Source organism: Petromyzon marinus, chromosome 20 (assembly GCF_048934315.1).
Source record: "Petromyzon marinus isolate PM22_M1 ecotype Great Lakes invasive population chromosome 20, UKy_Petmar_22M1.pri1.0, whole genome shotgun sequence".
NCBI classification, from domain to species: Eukaryota; Metazoa; Chordata; class Hyperoartia; order Petromyzontiformes; family Petromyzontidae; genus Petromyzon; species Petromyzon marinus.
Window position 1 is genome coordinate 12379431 of NC_133686.1, and position 12748 is coordinate 12392178.

The following is a 12748-nucleotide window of genomic DNA, read 5'->3' on the forward strand; positions in this document are numbered from 1 at the left end:
GCCACGCGGCCTGTAATTCGATTTCAGAATCCTGTTTAGGAGATTGTGAGCGAGGCGGTTTATCGAGTTAATGTTTATGACAGAATTGGAATTAACATCACTGTAAGTTGCAATCAGAAGCTTTTTTTTTCTTTTCTGGGAGATGTCAGAGAGTGGCAACTTGGGGTGCGCAGTTCAGTTTTGAGCCCAATCGAACAGGAAATCTGATCCCGAACCATCAGGGTCACACTGAATATTTAAAATTGTTACTACTTTACTATGTTATTTATCATCAGCATTAAGCAGCCATGATCTATCTGCTACTGAACGATGGACTCATTAAGCTGTTTCCATCTCTTGCAGCTCCTGCGCACGGATGAGCTGACCTCATCGCTCCATCTCCTCGGCAGACGTCCCCTTGGGTGTGTTCACAGATAGCCCCGTGGATAATGGGATCTGTGATGTCAGCCCCCCCCACAATTGCCACAGGTAAGAGTTGGCCGGTATAACTGCCGTCCCCTCACCTGGCCCAAATAGAACCACTCCCGTCCTACTGGTGACAGCCGTCCACTCTAGGATGGATCCACTCTGCATTCCTTCCCCACCGCTTACCACCACCCTGGCGGTCAATCCGCGCGTGAGCCGAGACAGCAGTATGTACGAATATTGCAGTTGGGCATTGCAGTAACCCCTCGACATTGTCCGCGTGCACCAGTGAGGACCCTGTTGTTTATGTCGACCCGTTGATTCTGACGCGAACCCAAATGGCCATACCAAGCAATGGACCCTTGTGTGGTGTCACCTGCGGACACTCGACCAGCGCTCATCGGTGGGAACAACAACCCTGGCATTTCACAACGCGGAAACGAGCCGCTCATTTTTTTTTTCCTGTCACGGTGTGTGCTGCCTAACGGGATCAGTAAGGCCATACATTCGAGCAGTAATGGCCTTTATGCGGTGCTAGGGGTTGTCTGCCATAACCAGGCACCTTGTAATTATATTCTAACAGCCAATCACTCTGGGCTCTATGAAGGTACGGGGGGGGGGGGCAGGGGACGGGGGTCTGCTGTGGCGAGCACCGTGCAATTCAAATCAATTAGCACTGCTTTTGTTTAATGTTGGTGTTCCTTGTCACGCGTGCATATTCCTTACACGGTGACGGGCAGCGGTGCTGCGACGCTACTCCCGGGGTGACGGCGCGCTCAGCGGCGTTGTACCCGCGGCCTGACGTCTTTTGCGAGGCGTTCTCTCTCTCTCCGTCTTTTATTTTGGGGGGGGTGGGGGGGGGGGTTTTCTTCCGGCCGGCAACGATCGCATTGCTTCTGATAATGCGTGTTGCAAAATAAATATTGCGCACACACGCACCCACGCCCTTACCAAAATTTAAGACATTTGATATTAATGCTGTAAGAGTGGGAGAAAAAAATCGCAGGTAATAATGTCTTTAATTATTGATGAATTCCGTGGATTAGACCGTTTTTCATAGTGTAAATCGGTTAAAAATGTTTTCTTTCTGTTACAACGAGCGATGCATCGTAAGCTGCTTGAGGTTTTACGATGATCTTTAATTTATTTGTGTCGCGCCTGGAAGAGCCGCAGGGTTGGTGGGACGCAGAGGCTATGCCGCCCATGCTGCGCCTTTGCCCCCACCCCCCCTGCCCCCCCTCTGCCCCCACGCTTCAGCCCACCGGCCTCACACTCCGCACAACCATCGGCGCCCCTTCTCTCGCGCACCGCAAAATAAACACAAACGTCTACATCTCAGTTCCAGCCGCCGCTGTCTGAGGAGTCTCCGGAGGCTTTGGAAGATTCCAGTCACGTGCAGAAGGAGAGAAAGAAATAAAATAAACCAAAAATGTGTCATCAGAGAGGAAAAGGAGGACTGTCACCCTGGTGGCTGTGCGCGTACCGGCCAAGGCAGGCTGACAGCGCCCAGATGAGGGATTCAAACTCAAACTGCGCGGCAAAACAAGCCTGAAATCTCAAAGCCCAGATTGAATCACGCAGCAGGCAGCATCAGCTCGATGCAATTTTATTCCATTATCGACATCATTATATGATATCAAAATACACATTGAAAGTGCACGTAACGTACCGTAAGAAAAAAGACAAATTGAAGCGCATCTCGGAGGTGTTAAAAATGTAAACAAAAAATATACATTTGTGTGTATCGCCGATATGTAGTAGGACAGCGCAGGTTCTGTAAACACTTTCAGTAGGTGCGTTGGCAATTACACGGAGGTTTCTCCTGTCACTGGGTTCAGGTTGAGAAACCGGAGAGCGAGCAAACACGTGGATGCCTTCGCTGGTCAATCTCAAAATGTTTGCAGTTTCTTATTCTCAGAATAGTGTGTACATAGGTGCAACGTCAAGTATGTTTATATACGTACCGTGGTTTTGCATTTACTCATACATTCTTTAGTGTATATGTTTTATAGACAGAGATATACAATAAAATAAATTATGGCCATGAATATAACCAGATTTGTGTGATAATATAAAAACACATATACTGTATACTTTTAATTTTGTGAACATTAAAACGAAGTAATTTCGTAAAAAAAAATAGGTAAAGGCAGTATGGCACGTAAAATTACCAAACGTTGAAAATACGGAAATATTCCGAATTAAAAAATACGGGTCATTCACAAACGCACGACGAAGCAGCTCAACCGCATGAGCGCGGTAGCCACAGCAAGCGACGTTCTCGCCGTGGCGACGTTTGAGACTTTTGCGCTCCACCTGCCCCAGATGGAGCGGCCGTGGAAGCGGAGACGCGTCCAAGAGGAGCGCGCGGCGCAAACCGCTCCGACACAAACGCACGGTGGAGGTCCGTCGTGGTATTTTTACATCCAAACAAACGCTCGCCCAAACAGCTGCAAACGCAAACATTAAATGCGCTTACTGTGTACATTCAAACCTGGTGGTGAAGAGATTGCCTTATTTCGTGTTTTTTTTTTTTTGACCGCCCGTCAATTCAAACGTGCCCATTTTAGTTGTTGATGCCAGAACGCGCCTCGAAGCTTTGTGGATTTCTTCATTTTAATCAAAAGATGAGTGACGGAGTGAACCCCCCTCGGTGTGGATCACCCTCGTAGATAACAACGCAAGGTTTCAGCGCGCCCCCCCACTCCCCACTCCTTCTGTCACCCTCACCGACCCAAAAAATTGTATCCTGGTGAAAAATACCAAAAAAACTAAACTACCGATGGCTCCAATCCCTCAGTAGAAGCTGGCTACTTAGTTAACCCGCCAGCCCCTTGCGGCCGCGAAGCCTTCATCATCAAGTGCACGCACGTGACGTCAGCATATTAAGCCGTAATAACTCGGGCAGGAGAAATAGGGGGGCCGGCGTATTACAGAGTAGCATAGAAATCCAGACGCGCGCTTCTCTCTCTCTCTCTCTCGCTGTCTCTCTCTCTGCACGAGTCTACTCTGTGTTCGTGGCCGAAATACCGCCCGATTTCCCCTGCGCCTCGTTCCACCAGCCGTCCGCCCCTGCTTGGCCCAAGTTGCTTCTTCGGGAGAGTGGTCGACCGGCCCACCTTTGCCAGCTGATTGGACCTGCCGTGGTTGAGAAACGACCGATATTTTTTTTCTTCTTCCGTTTTTTTCTCCGGGGCTGAGCAATTCCTGAGCAGGTAAGCGGCACGAGGCCCTGCTGCTGCCGGCTTCGTTCGGAAAACTCGGAGGAGCGACGGCGTTCATTTGTGCGAGTGGTTCGGTCGGGATGTAGGTTCGCCGGAAATAAAACGTGCGCCCTTTCATTTCCGAGGATTTTCAGCGGGAAACGATTTAGCCGAAACCTCCAGCAACCGTATTTTGTAACTGCGGCGTTCACGTGGGAGCCGGTGCTCGGCTGGTGAAGCAGTACTGGCCGTGATCCAGGGAGCGAAAACCGGCTGCTTAGTAACGGATAGAGGTGAATTCTGGAGCAAGATTGCACCGTGGTTAAGTAAGGGGAGGAGGGTGTGCGTTTGTGGTGAGTGTTGGGATGGGGAGGGTGGATGCAGTGGAGGGTGATGGTGGGGGTTGGAGAAAGATGGGTTTTAGGGGTTTTACCGTTCAGGGTATCACAAATAGCTGTCGTATATACGAGCGGGGTGAGGGGACCATGGCTCTGTGGCGAATGAGATGGGGTTGTGACAATGGCAGCCTGCAAATGACACCAGTCCACGGCGGTACCGCCACGGCGAGTGACCGAGGAGCAGCCGCTTCCTGACCGGGTCACTGCGATTTGGCCAGAGATGGCAGTGGAAACCAGATTGAGTGGGGTTGTGTAAGAAAATTCAAAAACAATAACAAACGAAGCAATAGATGCCACATTTATACCGTTAAAATCACAGTGTTGAACTCGGCCCCCTCTGTCATAGGAAGAGAATGAAATGCTATTTTATATATATTAACATGACAACATCCCACGGGTCGCTTGTAACGTAGTGATTTTCTCTTTATTGTAATATCACATTTAGCTAACAAATTATTTCTGTACTTTCCAATTCCATTTTGCGTCGTGTGAAGCATCGCGCGTTCCCGCAATCATTTTCTTTTAACGTATCACGCTTACTGTTACCCATGCTGTTTTTCTTGCAGCCTCCTCGTCCCACGCAGGCAGAATTATTCCACTATCTCTTGTCCCGCACAGCGAATGATAATAATAAGGAAAATCCACTCAGGCGCAAGCTGAACCCCTGAATTTATCATAAATCTGCAGGACCCACAGCTTCTCCGGCCCTGATTTGTGCGTGGCCAACACGTGCTTGCGGTGCGCATGCGTGCATTTTGCGAGTGTGGCACATGCGCGCACGCGCACACGCGTGAGATCGCACGCTCGCGAGATCGCACGCGCGAGCTCGCACGCGCGAGCTCGCACGCGCGAGCTCGCACACGCGCGTGCACGAGCTCGCAAGCGCGCGTTACGCATGCGCGGGGACGCGCGCGCCCGCACGGTCACCATCGCTCGCAGCCGGCGGTGCGAACGCTACTGTGGGCCTACAGTGTGCGCCGTCAAAATCCGAATTGCCAAGTATGGGGTGGCTCTGACATTAATAAAAATCCTAACAAAGCACATGCCACGTACACCGGGTCGGAGCAGTGCCTTCGTTGGAAAGTCACGAAATGTGCGAGTGGCCTCTTGTCTACGTGTGCAGAAATGAAGGCGCCAATTGTGTGTGCAGTGGCCGTGGCAGCTGCACAGTTATGTATCTGTCAAGGGCATGTGTGTGTATGTGTCTGTGTGTGCAGAGCGGTAGTGTGTCTATGAACCCATCAACCCGAGTTCGGTTCCTGCGCGTGGGCCAACGCCAGTGATGATTATCTGAACCGGTCCTGGGCCTCCCCTAGGCCGACTCGGCCTCAAGCAAGTACCTGGTGCGGTGTGTAAACATCGCCACTGGGGAGACAAAGGCGGCCGGGCGTGTTGCTGGCCACCCGCCCCCTCGTGTGCCGTGCCGGCCTTCGTAGGTGCTCGCTAACAGCACTTGCCCCTACAGTCTGTCAAGGCTATGAAGGGGATCTTTGTCTTGTCTCTGCGTTTGTTTGGGCTTGAGTCATTAAATTCTGGTATGTTCTCTGAAGCTGTCACTTGAGGTCCGAGATCATGTCGGACCTCAAGGTGGATGTTTCGTAACGTGGATGAATATTGTAAAAAAAAAAGTAAGTGTGCAAATAAATATATAAATGGCATCAATAGGTTGAAATAACTAATAAATACCATTTGGATATAGGACACACAGGGAGTTGTCCAGTTGTTTGGCTTATCGGCTGTATGTCATATGTAGCGTTCACATCAAGAAAGCATTTTCAGCACTGGGTGTACGTACGTCCAATTAAATAAGTCAATGCATCCTAAATAACTCTATATATAAACATAGATTTTAATGAACAACATAAATTACACCGTCTACCTGATTTACACCTAAAGAATAGTTTGATATGTGCAGTATACAGCAGGTTATGTTCTCTAGGTGCTACGTTATGGACTGCCGACCGTTTAATACATTTTTTAGCATTTGCACGATTTTTTTCTTTTCAGGGGAGACATGGGTCCCCTATTATTCAATGCTTGTATTGCTAATGTCTTTTTGCTGAGGGGGGAACATTTCACAAATACGTATATCTCCTACACGGCTCTGCGTATAAACTCAGTGTATATTTTATTAAATATCCGACGTTCTTTCATTATACAAATTGTCCAACACAGTAATACGTTTAAAGACCTCAAGTTGTTTGTAAAAATGCATCAAAATATAAAGAAGAAGGGCAAAGAGACCCGCGGAGTTTAAGGACGTTTTGGTTAATTGTTGCGTTGAGCAGATGCACAAAGCAACGCCGTACCGTGCGTTCCGAGCAATAATATTCACGTTGGTTTTGGCCCCAATTTTTTTACCTGCAGAATTCTCAAATTCACACCGCCCCCCACCCTCTCTCAATGGCAACACATCCCTGGTGAGTTTACTGGCTCTGTGGGATTAATGTGTAATGTAAATCTGGTGTCGGTGGGCGTCAACTCCTCTTTCAAACGTATCTCTTTCATATACTACTTTGCGTTGCTAATCGGAGCTTTGTAAAAAGCGCAGTTGCCCAGGCTGCAAGTACATATATATAAAAAACACGCACGATCTCGTTCGGTTCTTCCTCGATGGATGCGCGAACTATTTATTTGATTTCCACTCGAACGTGCTTATGCTGCATAGATCCCACAGCAGTATTGCATTCATTCGCAGGATGCTCAGCAATCCCAGGAGGCATGGGTCTTTATTTATGAGTCGGTTATTGCATGTGATTCTCCAGCTTGACAAATGCACGGGAACGCACGTTTGCCTAACTTATTAAAATGATATCGCCTCTGACGTTCACTGCAAATCGTAATGGCGCCGGCTTGGTAATTCCCAGCAGAAGTTACTGCGCAGCTGAGAGGGAGTCTGAAGTATTTGCGCTGATGAAGACTGACGCGTCTCCGAGTGTGCTGACCACTGGTGTTCAGCTGTCTGTCAACATAGGTGTCTCTCTCTCTCCCCACTGCGTGGTCGCGGTGCTTTCCTGTGCCATGCGGGGGTCCTGCGACTCGTCTCTGCGCATGTCTCTCATCGTGCCACGCGGGTGGAGCGCAACACGTCCTGTTTGGGTGCAGCAGCTTCCTTGCCCTTCCTCAAAACGGCTGAAATACGTGGGGAGCGGTGCTGGTCCGCACCTGCGATTAGCACGGTTGGCTATGTACGGTGCGAAAGAAGTTCAACATACGTAGTCCGCATGGCCATAAGCATCCCTGTCTGTCTATCAGATCCAACGAAATATATTGCTGCAGAGTTTTCTATTTTCTTGTTTCTTGCATTCATTTTCTTTTATTATTCTCGTTTTGTTTTGCTTCAGCCACTGCCAGTAGATTGAAAGAATATTTATCTTTTTAAATCACAAAAAAATGTTCCAAAGCATATAATACATCTGAAAATGTGCTTGGAGCTTCAGCTGCAAGACTTTTGTTGTGAATTGCACGTTCAGTGATGATGCTGGTGATGGCGATGATAATGACTGTTAATGATGATGATAGCATTAAAATCGTACTGTTATGACACAGGCTTACACCATTCCTCGGTGGAACGATTTGGCATTTTACGCAAACACATTTTACAGTTTTAAGAAAACCGACGGATGATTACCACCACTCTTTCGTTCCTCGTGTGAAATATTTTAGGGATAAGTGCTGCGTGTGGTATAATGGGAATTAACAGAGTGTAGGCCTATGTTTTATACCTTATTGATTAAGTGTGATCGTCATCATTATCCTAAGTTAATGCTTGTCGAGACATGTTTTTTTGCATCGATTTAGCGCCACGTTATTTAATTTGTACGTGCTTTTGCACGATTAACAGCTTCATTTTCTGCGCATTTGATACGCGGCAACCGTGGCCTCTTGTCTAGCAGACAAAAGATGTTTTTATCGCTCCGCATAGAACAGAAAAACGGATGGCTCCGAGCACGTTACATTCCTTCTCGGGATAGGCGCTCCACATTCCCTGCGCGCCGACAATCACGTCGGCCCCCTCCCCCCCCAAGCGCCACGTACGTCTCCCTCGTGTGCGCCGTTCGCGAAGCCGACGTTAGCGGAAAGGGAGGGAGCGGTACGCGCGTTTTCAAGAAACGACCTGTAGCCAACATTTCCCGTGGCGTCCCCCCCATTCTCCTCCGCCTCCTCCTCCCGCAGTCCAATCGGCCCCGGCACGCCGCGGCGATCGCGGTGGCGGCAAGCGGCGGCTGAACAAAGGCCGCAGCAGCGGAGGCAGTGATGCCCGGCATTAATGGGACGTACAAACGCGTCACTTGAATCACTTTTTTGCTACAGAATCCAGTTGTGACAGGGATGACCAGACGAGACGTCGGTGTCCTTCAGGCATCACCATGGTGATTGGGAGGAGAAGGATCGGGGGGGAGGGAGGGATGGAGGGAGGCGTCGGGGCTGCATACCGTGACCCCGGTGCTGCCACCGCTACCGTCGACCGTCTCGCATCCCCGACGCTGGTTAACGTTACATTAGCGCGCGATGCCCCGCAGCGCAGCAGCGCGGTAGCGCGCCGGCCACGCTCATCCCGTTTTAGCATGGAGCTTAATTACGTTACCACTGCCGCCGCTGCCACCGCCGCTGCCGCTGCTGCTGCTGCTGCGATCTTCCCACTGAAGATATGTTGAGGTGTGCGCGCGCGCGTGTGTGTGCCTCGTCTGTGACTTGCAGTCAATTGTAATTTTTTTCACTCTTTTGGTAATCATATTACAGCACTGTACTATCACGGAAAAACGGATAAATTATCGGCAGAGAGAGAGATTCCCCTTGTCTCTCCCATAAAAAAGACAGACATGATTAAGGCATATTTATTATTTCCATGAATGTGCTGCTATCATGCACCCTTTAACTTAGTAAATACGTTGCGTTCATTTTTCATGAGCGCAGTCATTTTACGATGGGAAATATTTGTATATTTTTTTTTAATGAGAGTTGGCTACAAAGCCATCGCACTAAATTTGCACCAATCTTTTTTTTTATGATGGTAAAAACCTTTTTTATTCTCTCGACTTGATTTTTTGCTCGCTGTTGGGTTCCAGATGAAAAAAAAATCTGCGAGAGCAAGAAAACTTTTTTTTTGAATTACAATGCAGCTCCTTCCCCAAAATTGCTCAACCGCCAAAGTCTCAGCAGCGTAATGATGGTTATATTTAGGCAGTAGCCAGTGGATACATTTATACCGTAACTTTTGTGGGTTTTATTTTTACACTACATGCAGATATATATACATGTGTGTGCTCACAAACAGCACTTGCCCATACAGTTGATTATACTAGACAGGAGGTATGCTTATTTTATGTATGAATGTATACTTTCTTGAGTGGTGACTGAGCAATTTTTCAGAAGCGACCTGGCCACGAATGATAGCTCAAGAAAGTAGTTTATAATGTGTAAAGTTATCGCAGCCGAACACTGTTAAACACAAGTTTCTAAATTTGGAGGGAAAAACCAGAGGACCCGGGGAAAAATCCACACGACCACGGGGAGAACACGCACACTCGGAATATACAACAGGCATCAGGGTCGTGATCGAATCCACGACCTCCTCCATACCAGGCGAGGTAGTTAACATCTCGCCACCGTGGCGAATGATTTGTTAAGGCCAGGTAGCCTGGGGTTCAGTGGCTGTGGCCATGGCGCTCACCAACAGTGGGATCTGCCCTTGTACTGGCCCTCAGCGCTTAGATATATAGACCCAGCAAAGTGTTGTGCTGGCCACTGTACGTGCTCAATAGCTGGTCGCTTACAGCACGCGCCCCAACTGTCTGAACAGTTCATAATGCGGAACATTAGTATGTAGTATTAAACGTGTTTTATTTGATTAATTTAAGAAGCATTATTTGTTTTATATACTGTGCTATACAAAACACAAGTATAAAATTATTCCAACTAAAATTATTCCAAATTGTTCGAACGCGTAGGCATTCAACTTTTCGTTTTTATTCCTGCATGCAATATCAACATTTCCTCAAAGCATTTCCACATGCAACATTTGCGACGAATGCATGTGCTTAGGGTTGAGCGAATGCAATGTCGCACTCAGGTGAATTCAGTAACAGTGTTGTTTGAAAGCCTATTTATGTTGTGCACGTGGCTTGCACGTGCACATACGCGGTACATGTCGTTCCTCTTACACGACGCAGCGTTCAGTACTCCAACGTTTGAGCTCAAGAGAATGCCGCTGATCTTCATTACTGACGCTCGAATAATTAATTTTTGCCTTTTTCTTTACCTAAACTAAAAAAACCTTCATATAGCCCGGTGGATTTAAAGTCCGAAAAGTAAATGTGAAATATTTATTTTGAACATGTTTGTAAATAAAGAAAAAATCGTGGTAAAAATTAATTTTTTACTCAAATAGGGGAAAGCTCACCGAGTATATAGCTAAATTTTTTCATCAGGGTCCTGCTGCACATTTGGTTAATTGTGATATCTTGTTTTCGTATCATTACATGTGGAAAGAAGTCAGAGTTCCTGGAGAAACTCCACTCGGAGCATTCAACTCTCCTCTCCACAGCCGCGTCAGCAACCTACTTACTGTGCTGCCTCCAGCTGACATTCCCTCGCCTTGCCTCAGGTGGGTGCCACAGACAACAAACGCGTGCCCTATCAACGCTGCCTCCCGGTCACGGGATTCCGAGCGTGTGTCACAACAACAAAAAATCTGGATACATTGGCACGCAGTGTCGCCAACAGCCCGCTGTGTCTGTGGAGACCATTCTTGCGGTTAACCGTGGAACGGTGAACGAATGAGGGTCCGTATGCCCAGGTTTTACACCGCCCTTTGCTGCACCCGAGCGCAGATATATCCGCGGGTACGAACGTGGACTTCGTGGTACAAACGTGGGCGCAAGTCTTGCTCGTGCCGACGGCAGCATTCTGGGAGTGTAAGACGGGAGAACGTGTGGACACGTGTGGACACGTTCTGTATCGAACTCGAGCAGAGGGTTGAGGGTTCCATACGTTCAGACATCCTCAAAAGTTCCCACGTGATACGCAATTGACGGATAACGTACGGCGAGCTATATCGGACATCGGTATTATATTCCGATACAAAATCCAATTTTGGTTTAGTTTTTTTGAGTAAATGTGTTATAGCAAACAACATAATAAATATATTTCATACAGCATGGTATTTTCTATCTGTCTTTCGTAACCATGGAGCATCTTAGTGAACTTGTAAAAGTAAAAATGCTTTATATCTTTACTCACGATGTTACGCATATATGTGTTTGAGCCAGCAAGTACATTTTCTCATTTCATTTCACATTAATTATGCACACATTACCCAAGTATATGAAAGGGAATAATTCAGTGCAAAGGGTTATATTTTAATACCAGTAATATCCGGTTAATTAACACTTGCCTTTTAAAACATTATATTGTGCTTTCATCGATATCATGGCCTTATATTTAACTGCTTAAAAATAGTATTTATGATGGAGGTATTGTGCTAGTAGTGTTTGGATGACATGAATGTAATTCTGTGGGCAGCAAAGTGCATCAAGCGTCATGGTAAGTCGGCCGTATGTACGTATGTTGAACTTCTTTTGCACCGTACGTAGCCAACCATGCTAATTGGAGGTGCGGGGGAAGGACAAGAAACTAAACACAGAAATCAGTCCTGAAGAACTGTATCACTCCGGTATTATTGTACATGTCAAATAAGAACACTCAACGGCGGCAGCGCTTGGGTGGTGCTTCTGTGGGACCCTGCACCACCAAATGTCCCTTTGGCACTACCCAGGTTCACTCTCCTTGGTGGTGAATACATGCCGTGGTGGACCCCCACAAAGCAGCTCGACTGCCCCCCCCCAACCCCATCCGAGGGGAGCCAGAGCCGGCCCTGGCACTCGCACGTGTTAAGTGCACTCGCATTGCACTGCATGCACACGTGCGTGGTTACACCTGTGCTGTGTGCTGGCACGGATTGCATCGTCTTGCTGCGCCCACCAGCGCACGTCCGCGTGTGTGCTCCGTAAGCGTGCCGGGGTCATGGCACGCTGCCCCCAATCGCTACACGTGGACCTCTGCACTTCCTTCACGGTTCCACTAAAGTGAGTGTGGGATGGGTCCAGCGACACATTCCCTGACGCGTGCATTCTGAAAAAACACACGGTCTAAAATGCTAACAAAGTTTGATACACGCCGAACACTCCTGAAGAAGGGTTTGGCTGACCTCATAACAATTGTAACTATTTCAACAACTTTGGAACCATACTAACCAGATGGCAGTGGCTAGAGGGCTCAACCTCGCATGAGTTAAGGTTGCGAGTTCGAACCCCAGTAAAGGGCTATCTTCACTCATGATTGTCATCATCTCATCTTGGTTCACAAAATGAGTGGGGCGACTTTGTCGCACGTATCCCACCCACTGATTGCAATGGGTGGGACACGTGTGTGCGGGATGGAGGAAGCCACGTAACAGAGGCAGACGGCGTTGGGAGTGGCACCCAGAGTCTAGTATCTTACAGGGAAGTCCGGTGTGAGACTCGAGGAGCGGAGCTGGGAGGGACGGTCACCGTTTGTGCCAGAACGCTGGGTATGCGACAGCTGTGGGACCTGGCTGGGAGAATAAAGTGATGGCTATGGCTCCTCGACCTCCTCTTGATATATACACAGATACACGTGTGGGAGAGTAGCACAGCTGCACCCTTCCATTGCAAAGTGTGGAGGAGTTATTATGCACGCGGTATAACTAATTTATCTTAT

At 48.0% G+C, this 12748-nt stretch overlaps 1 protein-coding gene across 3 annotated transcripts in view; it reads left to right on the forward strand.

The window, feature by feature from the left end:
- Positions 1-12748, forward strand: part of LOC116944082 (zinc finger homeobox protein 3-like) — a 462441-nt gene that overhangs the window by 71265 nt on the left and 378428 nt on the right. For 2 of the 3 annotated variants that reach the window (XM_076068327.1, XM_032957495.2), the window contains exons 4-5: positions 343-468; positions 10499-10613. The gene's annotated coding sequence lies outside the window, so the exon portion shown is untranslated. Of the gene's footprint in view, positions 1-342; positions 469-3487; positions 3621-10498; positions 10614-12748 lie in introns of those variants that run through there. The other variant, XM_032957494.2, reaches the window with a different exon arrangement.